This window comes from Salvelinus alpinus, chromosome 18 (assembly GCF_045679555.1).
Source record: "Salvelinus alpinus chromosome 18, SLU_Salpinus.1, whole genome shotgun sequence".
Lineage (NCBI taxonomy): Eukaryota > Metazoa > Chordata > Actinopteri > Salmoniformes > Salmonidae > Salvelinus > Salvelinus alpinus.
The window spans coordinates 18,633,516-18,652,284 of NC_092103.1; the positions used below are offsets into that span (position 1 = coordinate 18,633,516).

The following is an 18,769-nucleotide window of genomic DNA, read 5'->3' on the forward strand; positions in this document are numbered from 1 at the left end:
TCTGGTTGAGTTATAGTAGGAGAGATGGGGTGTGGAGACCAGAGGGCCAGGCCACAAGTCCACGTTCAACACAGCGCAGAGGGACAAATGTTGCCAGATTATAGTATTCCTGTAAAACTCCATTTCATGACATACAGTATAACGTATCATTATATAGGTTTAAACTGAGGGTTACTTCAGACAGTTAACATGTCTCCTCTGCTTCTTTACCCTGATTCATGTTTTTTTATGACCATACACTTTAGGAGCAACAGGTCATAAATAGGTCAGTGTCCATAATGAATTAACTAGTCTTTTACTACGGTATGAATGTTTACTTTCTAAGAAATTAAAGATCAAGGCTCAAGTCCAACATTTCCATGTTGAAATCTTAGCGTCTCCATGCCTTGGAGCTCCAGTATCAAACGTAACATCACTACTAGGAAGCCCTGATCTGTTTCACCTGTTTACGTGCTGCTGTGCGTTTTGTTGCAAACCTTACTTTGCTACCTGCCAACTTTACGGTTTTACTTTTTAATTACCGTTTATATTTTTAGTTTTTCCCTCACTCTACTTTTTTCATTCAACTTTTTCACACCGGATGCTTTATCTGGACGTGGTTTGTCAGGACCTCCACCAGCCGAAGCTAAGTAGTAACATTAACATGATGCCTTCTAATTGCAGTCGCTGTACTCATAATATACAGGAGAACGATCGCCTTACGGCGAGGATAGCTGTGCTGCAAGCCCAGCTTCAGACGCAATCGTTAGGCAAGGGTAATTTAAGTGTAGGAAAGGATGAAACAGCGTCTGTGCCACCAATAAGTACAGATAGTAGTATAAATCCCCTCGCACAGTCCCCGCAGCCGGACAATTTTCTCATGGCTTCTGGAAGGAAATGCTGTAGAAATGCTCAACCGGTGTCGCTCATTCAGCCAACAGAAACTTTCAACCGGTTCTCCCCAATAAACAGCAAGTCGGAGTCAGAGGCCGAGCCTTCTCTGGTCTCTACTCCTCCCGTTACGGGGTCTGAGACGCCGAAGCCTCCCACCATTAGCTCTGACAAATTGAAAACCCTAGTCATTGGCGACTCCATTACCCGCAGTATTAGACTTAAAACGAATCATGCAGCGACCATACACTGTTTGCCAGGGGGCAGGGCTACTGACGTTAAGGCTAATCTGAAGATGGTGCTGGCTAAAGCTAAAACTTGCGAGTGTAGAGAGTATAGGGATATTGTTATCCACGTCGGCACCAACAATGTTAGGATGAAACAGTCAGAGGTCACCAAGCGCAACATAGCTTCAGCGTGTAAATCAGCTAGAAAGATGTGTCGGCATCGAGTAATTGTCTCTGGACCCTTCCCAGTTTGTGGCACTCACCCACAAACAGGACCAAGCCTGGCCTGTTGAGGAGTGACAGACTCCATCCTAGCTGGAGGGGTGCACTCATCTTATCTACGAACATAGACAGGGCTCTCACTCCCCTAGCTCCACAATGAGATAGGGTGCAGGCCAGGCAGCAGGCTGTTAGCCAGCCTGCCAGCTTAGTGAAGTCTGCCACTAGCACAGTCAGTGTAGTCAGCTCAGCTATCCCATTGAGACCGTGTCTGTGCCTCGACCTAGGTTGGGCAAAACTGAACATGGCGGTGTTCGCCTTAGCAATCTCACTGGAATAAAGACCTCCTCCATTCCTGCCATTATTGAAAGAGATTGTGATACCTCACATCTCAAAATAGGGCTACTTAATGTTAGATCCCTCACTTCCAAGGCAGTTATAGTCAATTAACTAATCACTGATCATAATCTTGATGTGATTGGCCTGACTGAAACATGCCTTAAGCTTGATGAATTGACTGTGTTAAATGAGGCCTCACCTCCTGGTTACACTAGTGACCATATCCCACGCGCATGCCGCAAAGGCAGAGGTGTTGCTAACATTTACGATAGTAAATTTAAAGTTGAGCTTCTAGTCATGAAATCTATGCAGCCTACTCAATCACTTTTCATAGCTGCTGTTTACAGGCCTCCTGGGCCATATACAGCGTTCCTCACTGAGTTCCCTGAATTCCTATCGGACCTTGTAGTCATGGAAGATAATATTCACATTTTTGGTGACTTTAATATTCACATGAAAAAGTTCACAGACCCACTCCAAAAGGCTTTCGGAGCCATCATCGACTCAATGGGTTTTGTCCAACATGTCTCCGGACCTACTCACTGCCACAGCCATACTCTGGACCTAGTTTTGTCCCGTGGAATAAATGTTGTGGATCTTAATGTTTTTCCTCATAATCCTGGACTATCGAACCCACATTTTTTATGTTTGCAATCGCAACAAATAATCTGCTCAGACCCCAACCAAGGATCATCAAAAGTCGTGCTATAAATTCTCGGACAACCAAAAGATTCCTAGATGCCCTTACAGACTCCCTCCGTCTACCACAGTACATCAGAGGACAAAAATCAATTTACCACCTAACTGAGGAACTCAATTTAACCTTGCACAATACCCTAGATGCAGTCGCACCCCTAAAAACTAAAAACATTTGTCATAAGAAACTAGCTCCCTGGTATACAGAAAATACCCGAGCTCTGAAGCAAGCTTCCAGAAAATTGGGACGGAAATGGCGCCACACCAAACTGGAAGTCTTCTGACTAGCTTGGAAAGACAGTACCGTGCAGTATCGAAGAGCCCTCACTGCTGCTCGATCATGCTATTTTTCCAACTTAATTGAGGAAAATAAGAACAATCCCAAATGTATTTTTGATACTGTCGCAAAGCTAACTAAAAAGCAGCATTCCCTAAGAGAGGATGGCTTTCACTTCAGCAGTGATAAATTCATCTCTTGAAAAAGCCAAATCTTGACCCAGAAAATATAAAAAACTATCGGCCTATATCGAATCTCTCATTACTCTCCCACAACTCACTGCCTTCCTGAAGACAAACAATGTATACGAATCGCTTCAGTCTGGTTTTAGACCCCATCATAGCACTGAGACTGCACTTGTGAAGGTGGCAAATAACCTTTTAATGGCGTCAGACCGAGGCTCTGCATCTGTCCTCATGCTCCTAGACCTTAGTGCTGTCTTTGATACCAACGAACACCACATTCTTTTGGAGAGATTGGAAACCCAAATTGGTCTACACGGACAAGTTCTGGCCTGGTTTAGATCTTATCTGTCGGAAAGATATCAGTTTGTCTCTGTGGATGGTTTGTCCTCTGACAAATTAGCTGTAAATTTCAGTGTTCCTCGAGGCTCTGTTTTAGGACCACTATTGTTTTCACTATATATTTTACCTCTTGGTGATGTCATTCGGAAACATAATGTTAATTGTCACTGCTATGCGGACGACACACAGCTGTACATTTTGATGAAACATGGTGAAGCCCCAAAATTGCCCTCCCTGGAAGCCTGTGTTCCAGACATAAGGAAGTGGAGGGTGGTAAATGTTCTACTTTTAAAATAGAGATGCTTGTTCTAGGTCCCAAGAAACAAAGAGATCTTCTGTTGAATCTGACAATTAATCTTGATGGTTGTAAAGTCGTCTCAAATAAAACTGTGAAGGACCTCGGCGTTACTCTGGACCCTGATCTCTCTTTTGACGAACATATCAAGACTGTTTCAAGGACAGCTTTTTTCCATCTACGTAACATTGCAAAAATCTGAAACTTTCTGTCCAAAAATGATGCAGAAAAAGTAATCCATGCTTTTGTCACCTCTATGTTAGAGTACTGTATTGCTCTACTTTCCGGCAACCCGGATAAACCCGACCCCTCCTGTCTCAGCCTCCAGTATTTATGCTGCAGTAGTTTATGTGTCAGGGGGCTAGGGTCAGTCTGTTAAATTTCGATTATTTCTCCTGTCTTATCCGGTGTCCTGTGTGAATTTAAGTATTCTCTCGCTCTCTCTCTCTCTCTCTCTCTCTCTCTCTCTCTCTCTCTCTCTCTCTCTCTCTCTCTCTCTCTCTCTCTCTCTCTCTCTCTCTCTCTCTCTCTCTCTCTCTCTCTCTCTCTCTCTCTCTCTCTCTCTCTCTCTCTCTCTCTCTCTCTCTCTCTCTCTCTCTCTCTCTCTCGCTCTCTCGCTCTCTCTCTGAGTGTGTGAGGAGCTGAGCCCTAGGACCATGACTCAGGACTACCTGGCCTGATGACTCCTTGCTGTCCCCAGTCCACTTGGCCGTGCTGCTGCTCCAGTTTCAACTGTTCTGCCTGCGGCTATGGAACCCTGACCTGTTCACCGGACGTGCTACCTGTCCCAGACCTGCTGTTTTCAACTCTCTGGAGACAGCAGGAGCGGTAGAGATACTCTGAATGATCGGCTATGAAAAGCCAACTGGCATTTACTCCTGGTTCCTCTGTAGGTTTCTTCCTAGGTTCTGGCCTTTCTAGGGAGTTTTCCTAGCCACCATGCTTCTGCATTGCTTGCTGTTTGGGGTTTTAGGCTGGGTTTCTGTACAGCGCTTTGGGTTTCTGTACAGCACTTTGTGACATCAGCTGATGTAAGAATTTTCAGTTGAGAAAACATGATTAACGACATGGGAACCTATTTTTTCTTGGACTGATTCTATTTGATTTGTAGAATCCCACTGATATGCAGTTTCGTTTATTCATCTGCTTATAATCACAGATGGACTGGCGTGCAATCTGGTTTGTATTTTCTCTTTTCATAATACGTCTTTGAAAGAATACCAGTTTGAGTGTTTTGTGTGCTCTTTTGTTTTAGGGCTCATGGATGACACAACAAGAAATAGTTTGAGCCTTGCCATCTGATAGTTCACTTGAGAGCAGAGATGCAGCCAGGTGTACCACTTCAAATATCAAGGCTGAAAATAGGTAGCAGCTTGTATTTAGCCAAAAAGTTGAAGTGAACACTTCAACACTACTGACATTTTTTTTATGGATATGGAGCCACTCATGTTGGCCCATATACTGTAAAAGGGTGACAACACCATTTACCACACTCTGCCAGTAAGCACCCTTCCCAATACTCTTCAGCCAAATGATACCCATTTACACCTTCTCTATCTCTCCATGTTCTTTCTCTCTTTCCCTCTCCACATGTCTCTCACCTGCTGCCATATGAAGCTGATAACACAGGACTGTGTGAAAGGGATCACTTTATCTGTCTATCTGCGTTTTCTATCACAAACAGTGTGAAAATAGCTCTCTCACACACATTTACCAGTGGAGTGGAACTGTTTTTTCTCTCATTCTCGATCATCTATCTGGTATGTATTTGGTGACAGGCAGTCTACAGCAAGGTGTTGTGTGTCCCTGTTTTGCTCTGTACTGTATCTCTGTAGCTGTAGGTGGTGTTATGTCACGAGCCGGATGTTTAATAAAATAATGAAGCCGTCGGGTAATGATCCAATAGATGCCTCTGGTTTCAACCAGGGTGAAAACATGGGCCTTGTTTGCTAGGTTATTCACAGTTCAACAATATCTGTCTTTAATAACATGATCTACGCTTCATAGAAACTCTGACCCCCGGGGCCGTGTTCAGGGAGAGTGTACTCCACATATTGTCTATGCTGCCTTCCCTGTGTCTCTGTCATATGCCTCGTATCACTCCATCCATCCTCTCTGGAGCTCCAATCGTAGGCCTGCACGCCAGAGATGAAGCCCACGAGAGCAGCACTCCCACTGGGACTGGTGCCGTCGAAGGTGACGCTCAAGGGACACTCCGCAGAGGGTCGTGCCACTATCTCTCCCGAGAAACCCTTCTCACACCAGAACGCCTGCAGCAGAGAGAGAAGAGGAGAGAGAGGGAATGACAGCTGGATGAGCTAGATGCACTTACCACACACAGATCGCCCCCGATGCACTAGCTTAATAGTACACTTGAGGTCTGCGGTTTCCAAAATTAGTGGATTGTAAATGTGTTATGCTTGTTGGGATGAACTTCCATCTATTCAGAAGAGATTGTGCTGTTTTAAATGACTGTGTAAAACCACACTAATGCTCATAGCAAAGTTCACACTTTATGACATCTTAGAGCAAAACACAACAAAAATGTAACAGATGCAGCACATCACTGAATCTAATATTCAAAATTCAAGTCAAGTCAATCTCTATCCTTACTTTGGATGTTCACATTTTGTCAGAGTGTTTTACCTTCAGTGTGGTTATTTTTCCACATTTGTTGTGTTACAGCATGAATTTAAAATTATTCAAATGGAGATTTTCTTTTACACTGGCTTACACACTATAACCCACAATGTGAAAGTTGAATTATGTTTTTCAAAATTGTTATACAGCACAGGACAAATCCTAGAGGAAAAGTTGGTTCAGTCTGCTTTCCAACAGAGGCTGGGAGATACATTCACCTTTCAGTAAGACAATAACCTAAAACACAAGGCCAAATATACATTGGAGTTTCTTACCAAGACGACATTGAATTTTCCTGAGTGGCCTAGTTACAGTTTTGTCTCAAATTGGCCTGAAAATCTATGGCATGTCTAGCAATGATCCACAAAAAACTTGACAGAGCTTGAAGAATTTTTTTAAGAATACATTTTTCACATTACAAAGAATTTTGTGTAGATCGTTGACAAAGAGTGACAATTAAATCCATTTTAATCTCACTTTGAAAAACAACAAAATGTGGAAAAAGTAAAGGAATGTGAATACTTTCTGAAGGCACTGTAAAATGGATACTGACAATATAGTTATGTGCTGACCTTATTGTTGATATTCCCTCTATGTTTACAGGTGCCCAAGAGATCCCACTGTGTATATTATTATTATATTATACAACGGGTGGTTCTAATCCTGAATGCTGATTGGTTAAAAGCGCATTCCAGCTGGTGTCTATCCCACAAGTTATAACCTGCTAAATCTATTATGTTAAAATGCCTATTTACACAGTTCCATCTGATTGTGCAATCTACTGTCTTATCATTCCAGCCATGCAATTTATAAACTTGATCTAGACATTATCTCACATTTATTTTAGACTAACATTTCGTTTTTAACAAATCATGTTCATATACAGTATAGACTGAGAATATATTTTGAACATTATATGAGAAAAGTGTTAGTGTTATTATCAATGTGTGTCAAGTCTCTTATGAGCCAAAGGTGTTAATAAATTGTGTGTGTGTGTGTGTGTGTGTGTGTGTGTGTGTGTGTGTGTGTGTGTGTGTGTGTGTGTGTGTGTGTGTGTGTGTGTGTGTGTGTGTGTGTGTGTGTGTGTGTGTGTGTGTGTGTGTGTGTGTGTGTGTGTGTGTGTGTGTGTGTGTGTGTGCGCGCATGTGTGTTACTGACCATCTGGTAGGTGATGACGAACTTCATCAAGTGCCCAACAGGCATGTTCTGTGTGAGGTGTTCTCTCTAAATGGGTAGAGCAGGTTGGTAGTGGATCTTAGCTGGGGAGAAGAAGAAATATACAGTGGGGAGAACAAGTATTTGATACACTGCCGATTTTTCAGGTTTTCCTACTTACAAAGCATGTAGAGGTCTGTCATTTTTATCATAGGTACACTTCAACTGTGAGAGAAGGAATCTAAAACAAAAATCCAGAAAATCACATTGTATGATTTTTAAGTAATTAATTGGCATTTTATTGCATGACATAAGTATTTGATACATCAGAAAAGCAGAACTTAATATTTGGTACAGAAACCTTAGTTTGCAATTACAGAGATCATACGTTTCCTGTAGTTCTTGACCAGGTTTGCACACACTGCAGCAGGGATTTTGGCCCACTCCTCCATACAGACCTTCTCCAGATCCTTCAGGTTTCGGGGCTGTCGCTGGGCAATACGGACTTTCGGCTCCCTCCAAAGATTTTCTATTGGGTTCAGGTCTGGAGACTGGCTAGGCCACTCCAGGACCTTGAGATGCTTCTTACGGAGCCACTCCTTAGTTGCCCTGGCTGTGTGTTTCGGGTCGTTGTCATGCTGGAAGACCCAGCCACGACCCATCTTCAATGCTCTTACTGAGGGAAGGAGGTTGTTGGTCAAGATCTCGCGATACATGGCCCCATCCATCCTCCCCTCAATACGGTGCAGTCGTCCTGTCCCCTTTGCAGAAAAGCATCCCCAAAGAATGATGTTTCCACCTCCATGCTTCACGGTTGGGATGGTGTTCTTGGGGTTGTACTCATCCTTCTTCTTCCTCCAAACACGGCGAGTGGAGTTTAGACCAAAAAGCTCTATTTTTGTCTCATCAGACCACATGACCTTCTCCCATTCCTCCTCTGGATCATCCAGATGGTCATTGGCAAACTTCAGACGTGCCTGGACATGCGCTGGCTTGAGCAGGGGGACCTTGCGTGCGCTGCAGGATTTTAATCCATGACGGCGTAGTGTGTTACTAATGGTTTTCTTTGAGACTGTGGTCCCAGCTCTCTTCAGGTCATTGACCAGGTCCTGCCGTGTAGTTCTGGGCTGATCCCTCACATTCCTCATGATCATTGATGCCCCACGAGGTGAGATCTTGCATGGAGCCCCAGACCGAGGGTGATTGACCGTCATCTTGAACTTCTTCCATTTTCTAATAATTGTGCCAACAGTTGTTGCCTTCTCACCAAGCTGATTGCCTATTGTCCTGTAGCCCATCCCAGCCTTGTACAGGTCTACAATTTATCCCTGATGTCCTTACACAGCTCTCTGGTCTTGGCCATTGTGGAGAGGTTGGAGTCTGTTTGATTGAGTGTGTGGACAGGTGTCTTTTATACAGGTAACGAGTTCAAACAGGTGCAGTTAATACAGGTAATAAGTGGAGAACAGGAGGGCTTCTTAAAGAAAAACTAACAGGTCTGTGAGAGCCGGAATTCTTACTGGTTGGTAGGTGATCAAATACTTATGTCATGCAATAAAATGCAAATTCATTACTTAAAAATCATACAATGTGATTTTCTGGATTTTTATTTTAGATTCCGTCTCTCACAGTTGAAGTGTACCTATGATAAAAATGACAGACCTCTACATGCTTTGTAAGTAGGAAAACCTGCAAAATCGGCAGTGTATCAAATACTTGTTCTCCCCACTGTATGGAGATTGGGTTCTCAGGAGAAAGGTGATGACTTGTCACTATGCTATAATGGACGTCAGAGGGGAGAGAAAATATGCTGAATCGAGAGGTTGTGCCTCTCTGGGTTTTGGAAATCCTAATTCCGGTGGACAACATAGAAACAGTGGAGAGAAATGGACAATGGGACCAGCGAGAGAGAATAAGAGAGTGACTGAAAATAGAGGTGTAGAGAATTAAGGGACAAAGATAGAGCGAGCAATACAAAAGGAAAAGAGAATAAGAGAGTGAGAGCGAGAGGAGGAGAGGAATAGATAACACGCATCACTTTGGTTAACCCCGGTATTGATCAGAATGGGCTTTAGTTTTTGAATCATCGACCAGCACTCAGGTAAATTGGATACAATACCCCAGTGACTGCCTGCATGGCTATCTCAGAAATGGCCCTGCACAGAAAATCCCTGCGATTAAACACTGCTGGGCTGTCAGTTTGCCTTAAAACTGTGGTTGCAGTAACCAGTGACGTTATTTAAACTTCAAGATCCAACTTGTAGTGTTCCTTTGTAAAGACAGATTGAATAACTTCATCAGTATTGTACTGTCAAGGAATATTGAATGTCTCTCACACACTGAGCTCTCACACACTGAGGAGAAGGCAGTCAACATTGTCTGCGGTGTCACAAAAGCTTGTGTAAGATGGGGACTACTGTTCTAGAGCTGTCAATGTTTGTCAGAAACTATAAATGAAGGCCCTTTCTGCTAACAAAACGAAATAATAAAACACAAGATTGAAAAGTGGGTTACACCTTCTCTGACATGAAAATGACAACAAGGAAATCAATATTTTGGTAACATTTTATTACATTACAGCCACATTTTGTTACATAACATTCTACATACCCCATTATGACAATTCAGGGGGGAAAAAAGTTTTTGACATTTTTACAAATGATTATACATTACCGTTCAAAAGTTTGGGGTCCTTGTTTTTGAAAAAAAAGGCAATTTTTTGTACATTTAACATCAAATTGATCAGAAATACAGTGTAGACATTTTTTATGTTGTAAATTACTATTGCAGCTGGAAACTGAATCTTTTTTATGGAATATCTACATAGGCGCACAGAGGCCCATTATCAGCAACCATCACTCCTGTGTTCCAATGGCACGTTGTGTTAGCTAATGCAAGTTTCTAATTTTAAAAGGCTAATTGATCATTAGAAAACCCGTTTGCAATTATGTTAGCACAGCTGAAAACTGTTGTCCTGATTAAAGAAGCAATACAACTGGCTTTCTTTAGACTAGTTGAGTATCTGGAGCATCAGCATTTCTGGGTTCAATTACAGGCTCAAAATGGCCCGAAACAAAGAACTTTCTTCTGAAACTCGTCAGTCTATTCTTGTTCTGAGAAATGAAGGCTATTCCATGCGTGAAATTAGCAATAAATGTAAGATCTCGTACAACACTGTGTACTACTCCCTTCACAGAACAGTGCAAACTGTCTCTAACCAGAATAGAAAGAGGAGTGGGAGGCCCCGGTGCACAGCTGAGCAAGAGGACAAGTACATCAGAGTATCTAGTTTGAGAAACAGACGCCTCACAAGTCCTCAACTGACAGCTTTATTAAATAGTACCCGCAAAACACCAGTCTCAACGTCAACAGTGAAGAGGCGACTCCGGGATGCTGGCCATCACCAACTCCTAAGACACCCTGACGTCATCAGATACGCGACACCGGGACAACTTCAATGGGCTCTATTCATATCGTATCTAACATAGTTTGTTTGTACAGTAAAATGTTTCTACAATTAATATATATACTTAATTCAATCATGAAGACCTCATTCTATCTTAGACTTCTCACAAGGGGCACCATAATGTTGTGTCTGTCACGGCCGTCGTAGGGAGGAGACCAAGGCGCAGCGTGGTATACGTACATTCTCTTTATTATAAGAATGACCACTGAACAAAACAACAAAACGAACCGTGAAGCTATACAAAGAGTGCTGAACAGGCAACTACACATAGACAAGAACCCACAAAACCAAAAGGGCAAATGGCTACCTAAATATGATCCCCAATCAGAGACAACGATAAACAGCTGCCTCTGATTGGGAACCAATTCAGGCCACCATAGACCTACATATACCTAGACATACCAAAATCCCTAGATATACAAAAAACCCTAGACAATACAAAAACAAGCATACCCACCCTCGTCACACCCTGACCTAACCAAAATAATAAAGAAAACATAGATAACTAAGTTCAGGGCGTGACAGTGTCTGTGACTATCATTAAATGTGAAAACTGTTATTATCTCTATGTGTAATTATTACTACGTGATTAAACTAGTCACGTAAACTTTAAATAACTAGGACGTCGGGTCACCACGGGAAAATGTTTATAGAGTCTCTATTTCCCGAATCAACTCTTCAGATATTTTCATATCTTATCGATTAGTCTTCTATTAATGTATCATTACTACCTCATCAGTTCTCATTACTGAACGTCGCAAACCCTTGGATATCTGCACAAACCCTAGCCTAAATGATGAATCAGCAACATACAAATTGCCTTAATTATTTATTTACTAACTAACTAAATAATCACAGAAATACATAACAAACAAACAGTAGATATTGGTTACTAACACAATGCATTGATAAGTCCCTAGTGGGCTAAACCGGTATGATGGCTTAGTAGACAAAGGAAAGGGGGTGTGGGATGCTCAAGAGCGGGAAACTCATAGCTGAGAACAACACTCATAGAAATTGCTAATACTTTACATGAATGACCCCTCATTCAAAAATAAATAGCAATTTACATATTTACGAGTGCATGTCTTGTTGTCTCTCCCTGTGGTCGCCGGTCCGTCTGCTGGAGAGTCAATCGACAGAAAGTCTCTGGTTGTGTTCATAATGGATACGTCAGGCATACAGATGGTTGTTGCATAGAATAGATGCTTCCGTGGTTGTCGGTATTCTCCTACTAAACTTACGTAATTTCCAGCTGCAGACTAGTAATTATACGTCTAGGGTTTGCCCTTATTCTGTAGTGATCGATAGTCTCAGAGTTTAACCATTTCAAGCCGTGTAGCCAAAACTACAGCTGTCTGGTCTCCGTGGCCTATAGAGTTGTAGTTCTTAACCATGTCAACATGTAGCGTCAATTCTTTAGGTCTAATGGCCTAAAGAATTGTAGCCATTCCAACGTGGGGACTCCGTACCGGCGTTCTCTGACTTAATGTACATTTTGTTGGAAGTGGTTTTATACTCCGTGGAAAAAGGCGGTCCATGACGCCAACGTAATGTCTATGCTCACGTGGGCGTGGCCAATGATTTGGTTAACTTACTATGAAAACCCATATTTTCTCATTTAGAAGGTTAACATCACATTACATCTTTTCACAAATAGTTTCATGTTTAATCACATACGTTTCACAATATTTAGATGTAAACCTGACAGCTGGATAATGTACACTTTAAGAGATACAGTTATATGTGTTTCCTGTCCTTCATGAGATCACCAAATGAAACACACTTGTCATGACTGCCCCTTAAGTGTCCACAGCCCCCTCCCACATTCTCAAAAATATAAATATTTTTTAATTATTCAAACTTTTGATGTCCAAGTGTCTCTCTGTGTTCCACAGTTTATATTCCAATCTCGACCACTACAGAGAATAGGGGCAGCGTATTGTATGACCCACCATAAAACATCCGACTTCCCGCTCTACAGAGCAGACTCACTGTAACCTGATCCTTCAGATCGTCACAGGAGAGTTATGACACAACTGTACAAGTTGTTCAGGCTCTGGTCTTGTCCCATCTTGATTACTGTCCAGTAATACGGTCAAGTGCAGCAAAGAAACACCTAGCAAAGCTGCAACTGGCTCAAAACAGAGCAACATGCCTATAACTGCACATACAGTATTTCCTGGTTGAGTGTTGACGAGAGATTAAATGCTTCTCTTCTCTAGTTTTTATGAGAAATACAAATGCCATGAAAATTCCAGATTGTCTGCATAATGAGATGTTCGACAAGCATGGGTCCACATACTTTTGGTCATGTAGTGTATATCTATGTCCCAAATGGCACCCTATTCTATATTTAGTGCACTACTTTTGACCAGAGCTCATAGGGCCCACTATATAGCTAATAGGGTGCCCTTTAGGATGTAGACTATGAATAAAATTGTCATTCAATATAGAATGGTTATTAATGCTTTTCCATGTCATAGTCTACAGAGACATGTCAATGTGTGAAGCCAAACACACACTATAAATACAGTTTCCATTGAAATTCAGCGTTAGTGAATGTGTGACATTTTCTAAATGTCTACTTTTTTTCTAAACTCTACTTTTTGAACTAGCTGATTAACTTATTCAACAAGGTTATTCCAAAGGTATTGTATTCATGATGCATTTATGTATTTATGACTCACAAGTCCATGCTTCATTGGCAGATGGTGTAAAGACTGATAACTGGGGATGAATGTACCTTTGTAGCACCATGGTAATAACAATGATTTCATTAGTAAAGTGAGAATGGGCACAGAATGGGCTGATTACACATGCTATATACTGGCACAATTGCTTTCGATCATTCATTCGTCTCCTGATTCATTCATTCCCTGATGGCTACCTCATTGAAATTGAATAAGCTTTTTAAATTCTCTATTCAGTATTCTACTTGTCTCAAGAACACAGATACACTGTTGTGATCTGGTCAATTGTTATGGTGTGAAAATTACAGTGCTGTGTAGTAAGACAAAAGCAAAATTATTAGTTAGTTATTATCCCCACTGCAATATAGTATTGTAAACACAATGAACCCACTTCTTATACTCAATTACATTCACAACCACGTCCATTGCCACAGACCAACCAACAATCCAATGTCACTCAGAGGGTAGAGGATTAAGCATCAGGGACAGGAAATGGGTCCAGTGTTTACAATAGAGTATTGCAGTGGGGCTTTATAGGTCAAGTCTGGGCCTGTGATCATGTGACTGCAGGTTTACATCTACAATCAGGTATTGGAGGTGCTTTAATGTTCTGTAATGTTCAAACCATTGCTGGCACACCAGAGACCTGGAGAGGAGAGTGGACGACAGGCTTTAGTTCCAATCAGACACTTAAAGGCATGATTTAACTAATCATCTTGCCATCTAAACTCAAGGGCGGACACTATAAAATAGGACAATAAAGAGTTTGATTAGTTGTCACACCCTGGCCTTAGTTATCTTTGTTTTCTTTATTATTTTAGTTAGGTCAGGGTGTGACATGGGGAATGTTTGTGTTTTGTCTCGTTTCGGGTGGTTATATGGAAAAGGGGGTAATAGGGTTTAGTGTATGGGTTTGTGTTGAGTGAATGTTTCTAGGTATGTCTATGGTTGAGTGAATGTTTCTAGGTATGTCTATGGTTGCCTGAGTGGTTCTCAATCAGAGACAGATGTCTTTCATTTGTCTCTGATTGGGAGCCATATTTTAGGCAGCCATAGGCATCATGTTTTTGTTGGGTCATTGTCTAGGTCTGTGTCGGTGTCTAGGTCTGTGTCGGTGTCTAGGTCGCATGTTTGCATTTTGTTCGGTTATACCTTCACGGTCGTCTATTTGTTGTTTTGCTTCGTTCGTTCATCTCCTAAATAAAGAGAAGATGTATTTTCTACACGCTGCGCCTTGGTCCTCTCTGTCTCCCTTGGACAATCGTGACAGAATGACCCAACCCTTCAGGACCAAGCAGCGTGAAAGGAGGGAACCAGAGCCAGTTGTGCGGATATTGGAGGTGAGCAGCGGGAATGATACAGAGACTGTTAAGGATTTATTGAGGAGTTTGGAGGAGAGTGAAATGAGGGAGCTGCTGTGTTGGTGCGTGAGGCACGACATCCACCCGACAGAGCGTGTGCGGGAAGTGATGTTACCTGAGTCAGTTCTCCATGCTCGTCCTGAGTTGCGTGCTAACCGTCTGGGAATGACAGTTCCACGAACTAGGTCTCCTGTGTGCCTCCCTAGTCCTGCTCCTCCTGTAGCACCTTCCCTTTCCAGCCCGGTACCACCAATTCCGGCACCACACACCAGGCTTCCAGTGTGTCTCCAGAGCCTTGTTCTTCCTCCACGCACTCGCCCTATGGTGCGTGTCTCCAGCCCGGTACCACCAGTGCCGGCACCACGCACTAGGCCTAATGTGCGTCTCCAGAGCCCTGTACGCACTGTTGCTTCTCCCCGCACTCGCCCTGAGGTGCGTGCCCTCAGCCCGGTACCACCTGTGCCGGTACCACGCACTAGACCTATAATGCGCTTTGAGAGCCCAGTGTGTCCTGTTGCTGTTCCCCGCACTAGCCCTGAGATGCGTGTCCCCAGCCCGGTACCACCAGTTCCGGCACCACGCACTAGGCCTAATGTGCGTATCCAGAGTCCAGTATGCCCTGTTCCTTCTCCCCGCACTAGCCTTCAGGTGCGTGTCCCCAGCCCGGTACCACCAGTTCCGGCACCACGCACCAGGCCTATAGTGCGTTTCAGCCGGCCAGAGTCTGCCGTCTGCCCAGCGGCGCCAGAGCTGCCAGTCTGCCCCGAGCCGTCAGAGCTGCCAGTCTGCCCCGAGCCGTCAGAGCTGCCAGTCTGCCCCGAGCCGTCAGAGCTGCCAGTCTGCCCCGAGCCGTCAGAGCTGCCAGTCTGCCCCGAGCCGTCAGAGCTGCCAGTCTGCCCCGAGCTGCCCGTCTGCCCCGAGCTGCCCGTCTGCCCCGAGCTGCCCGTCTGCCCCGAGCTGCCCGTCTGCCCCGAGCTGCCCGTCTGTCCCGAGCTGCCCGTCTGTCCCGAGCTGCCCGTCTGCCAAGCGCCGTCAGAGCTGCCCGTCTGCCCAGCGCCATCTAAGTCATCCGTCTGCCCAGCGCCATCTAAGTCATCCGTCTGCCCAGTGCCGTCTGAGTCATCCGTCTGCCCAGCGCCATCTAAGTCATCCGTCTGCCCAGTGCCGTCTGAGTCATCCGTCTGCCCGGTGCCGTCTGAGTCATCCGTGTGCCCGGTGCCGTCTGAGCCACCCGTCTGCCCGGTGCCGTCTGAGCCACCCGTCTGCCCGGTGCCGTCTGAGCCACCCGTCTGCCCGGTGCCGTCTGAGCCACCCGTCTGCCCGGTGCCGTCTGAGCCACCCGTCTGCCCGGTGCCGTCTGAGCCACCCGTCTGCCCGGTGCCGTCTGAGCCACCCGTCTGCCCGGTGCCGTCTGAGCCACCCGTCTGCCCGGTGCCGTCTGAGCCACCCGTCTGCCCGGTGCCGTCTGAGCCACCCGTCTGCCCGGTGCCGTCTGAGTCACCCGTCTGCCCGGTGCCGCCTGAGTCACCCGTCTGCCCGGTGCCGCCTGAGTCACCCGTCTGCCCGGTGCCGTCTGAGTCACCCGTCTGCCCGGTGCCGTCTGAGTCACCCGTCTGCCCGGTGCCGTCTGAGTCACCCGTCTGCCCGGTGCCGTCTGAGTCACCCGTCTGCCCGGTGCCGTCTGAGTCACCCGTCTGCCCGGTGCCGTCTGAGTCACCCGTCTGCCCGGTGCCATCTGAACTGCCCGTCTGCCCGGTGCCGTCTGAACTGCCCGTCTGCCCAGTGCCGCCTGAACTGCCCGTCTGCCCAACGGCGCCTGAACTGCCCGTCTGCCATGAGCCTGCAAAGCCGCCCGTCTGCCATGAGCCTGCAAAGCCGCCCGTCTGCCATGAGCCTGCAAAGCCGCCCGTCTGCCATGAGCCTGCAAAGCCGCCCGTCTGCCATGAGCCTGCAAAGCCGCCCGTCTGCCATGAGCCTGCAAAGCCGCCCGTCTGCCATGAGCCTGCAAAGCCGCCCGTCTGCCATCAGCCTACAGAGTCGTCCGCCAGACAGGAGCCGCTAGAGCCTTTCGCCAGACAGGAGCCGCTAGAGCCTTCCGCCAGACCGGATCCGCCAGAGCCTTCCGCCAGACCGGATCCAACAGAGCCTTCCGCCAGACCGGATCCGCCAGAGCCTTCCTCCAGACCGGATCCGCCAGAGCCGCCAACCAGACAGGACCCGCCAGAGCCGACAACCAGACAGGATCTGCCAGAACCGCCAGTGAGCCATGAGCGTCCAGAACCGTCAGCCAGCCATGAGCGTCCAGAGCCGTCAGCCAGCCATGAGCGTCCAGAGCCGTCAGCCAGCCATGAGCGTCCAGAGCCGTCAGCCAGCCATGAGCGTCCAGAGCCGTCAGCCAGCCATGAGCGTCCAGAGCCGTCAGCCAGCCATGAGTGTCCAGAGCCGTCAGCCAGCCATGAGCGTCCAGAGCCGTCAGCTAGCCATGAGCGTCCAGAGCCGTCAGCCAGCCATGAGCTGACCCTTAGCTTAGAGCTGCCATTTATCCAGAACTGCCCCTCAGTCCAGAGCTGTCTCTCTGTCCGGAGCTGCCCTTCAGTCCGGAGCTACCTCTCTATCCTGAGCTACCTCTCTATCCTGAGCTACCTCTCTATCCTGAGCTACCTCTCTGTCCTGAGCTACCTTGTCCCGGAGCTGTCCCTTAGCTTAGAGCTGCCATTTATCCAGAACTGCCCCTCAGTCCAGAGCTGTCTCTCTGTCCGGAGCTGCCCTTCAGTCCGGAGTTGCCCCTCTATCCTGAGCTACCTCTCTGTCCTGAGCTATCCCTCTGTCCTGAGCTATCCCTCTGTCCTGAGCTACCTCTTTGTCCTGAGCTACCTTGTCCCGGGGCTGCCCCTTAGTCCGGTGCTGCCACTTAGTCCGGTGCTGCCCCTTAGTCCGGTGCTGCCCCTTAGTCCGGTGCTGCCCCTTAGTCCTGTGCTGCCCCTTAGTCCGGTGCTGCCCTTTAGTCCGGTGCTGCCCCTTAATCCAGTGGGGTTAAATTGGAGGGTGGTCATTTGGAGGAGGCTACGTAAGCGGGTAGTGACTATGGTGGGGTGGGGACCACGACCTGTGCCGGCGCCGCCGCCGTGGACGGACGGACGCCCACCCAGACCTCCCCTAGACTTTATGCTGGTGCGCCCGGAGTTCGCACCTTAAGGGGGGGGTTATGTCACACCCTGGCCTTAGTTATCTTTGTTTTCTTTATTATTTTAGTTAGGTCAGGGTGTGACATGGGGAATGTTTGTGTTTTGTCTCGTTTCGGGTGGTTATATGGAAAAGGGGGTGTAGGGTTTAGTGTATGGGTTTGTGTTGAGTGAATGTTTCTAGGTATGTCTATGGTTGAGTGAATGTTTCTAGGTATGTCTATGGTTGCCTGAGTGGTTCTCAATCAGAGACAGATGTCTTTCATTTGTCTCTGATTGGGAGCCATATTTTAGGCAGCCATAGGCATCATGTTTTTGTTGGGTCATTGTCTAGGTCTGTGTCGGTGTCTAGGTCTGTGTCGGTGTCTAGGTCGCATGTTTGCATTTTGTTCGGTTATAGCTTCACGGTCGTCTATTTGTTTTGCTTCGTTCGTTCATCTCCTAAATAAAGAGAAGATGTATTTTTTACACGCTGCGCCTTGGTCCTCTCTGTCTCCCTTGGACAATCGTGACATTAGTTCAACCGGGTATTTTAATGCCTGGCCGGGGGAGCCGACTGCAGGAGCTATGAGCTACTGTACAGTCGTGGCCAAAAGTTTTGAGAATGACACAAATATTAATTTCCACAAAGTTTGCTGCTTCAGTGTCTTTAGATATTTTTGTCAGATGTTACTATGGAATACTGAAGTATAATTACAAGCATTTCATAAGTGTCAAAGGCTTTTATTGACAATTACATGAAGTTGATGCAAAGAATCAACATTTGCAGAGTTGACCCTTCTTTTTCAAGACCTCTGCAATCCGCCCTGGCATGCTGTCAATTAA

General features: G+C 45.8%; 1 pseudogene; it reads right to left on the reverse strand.

Moving 5' to 3' along the window:
* LOC139543415 (probable flavin-containing monoamine oxidase A) overlaps positions 1-18,769 on the reverse strand; it is a 44,665-nt pseudogene that overhangs the window by 11,003 nt on the left and 14,893 nt on the right.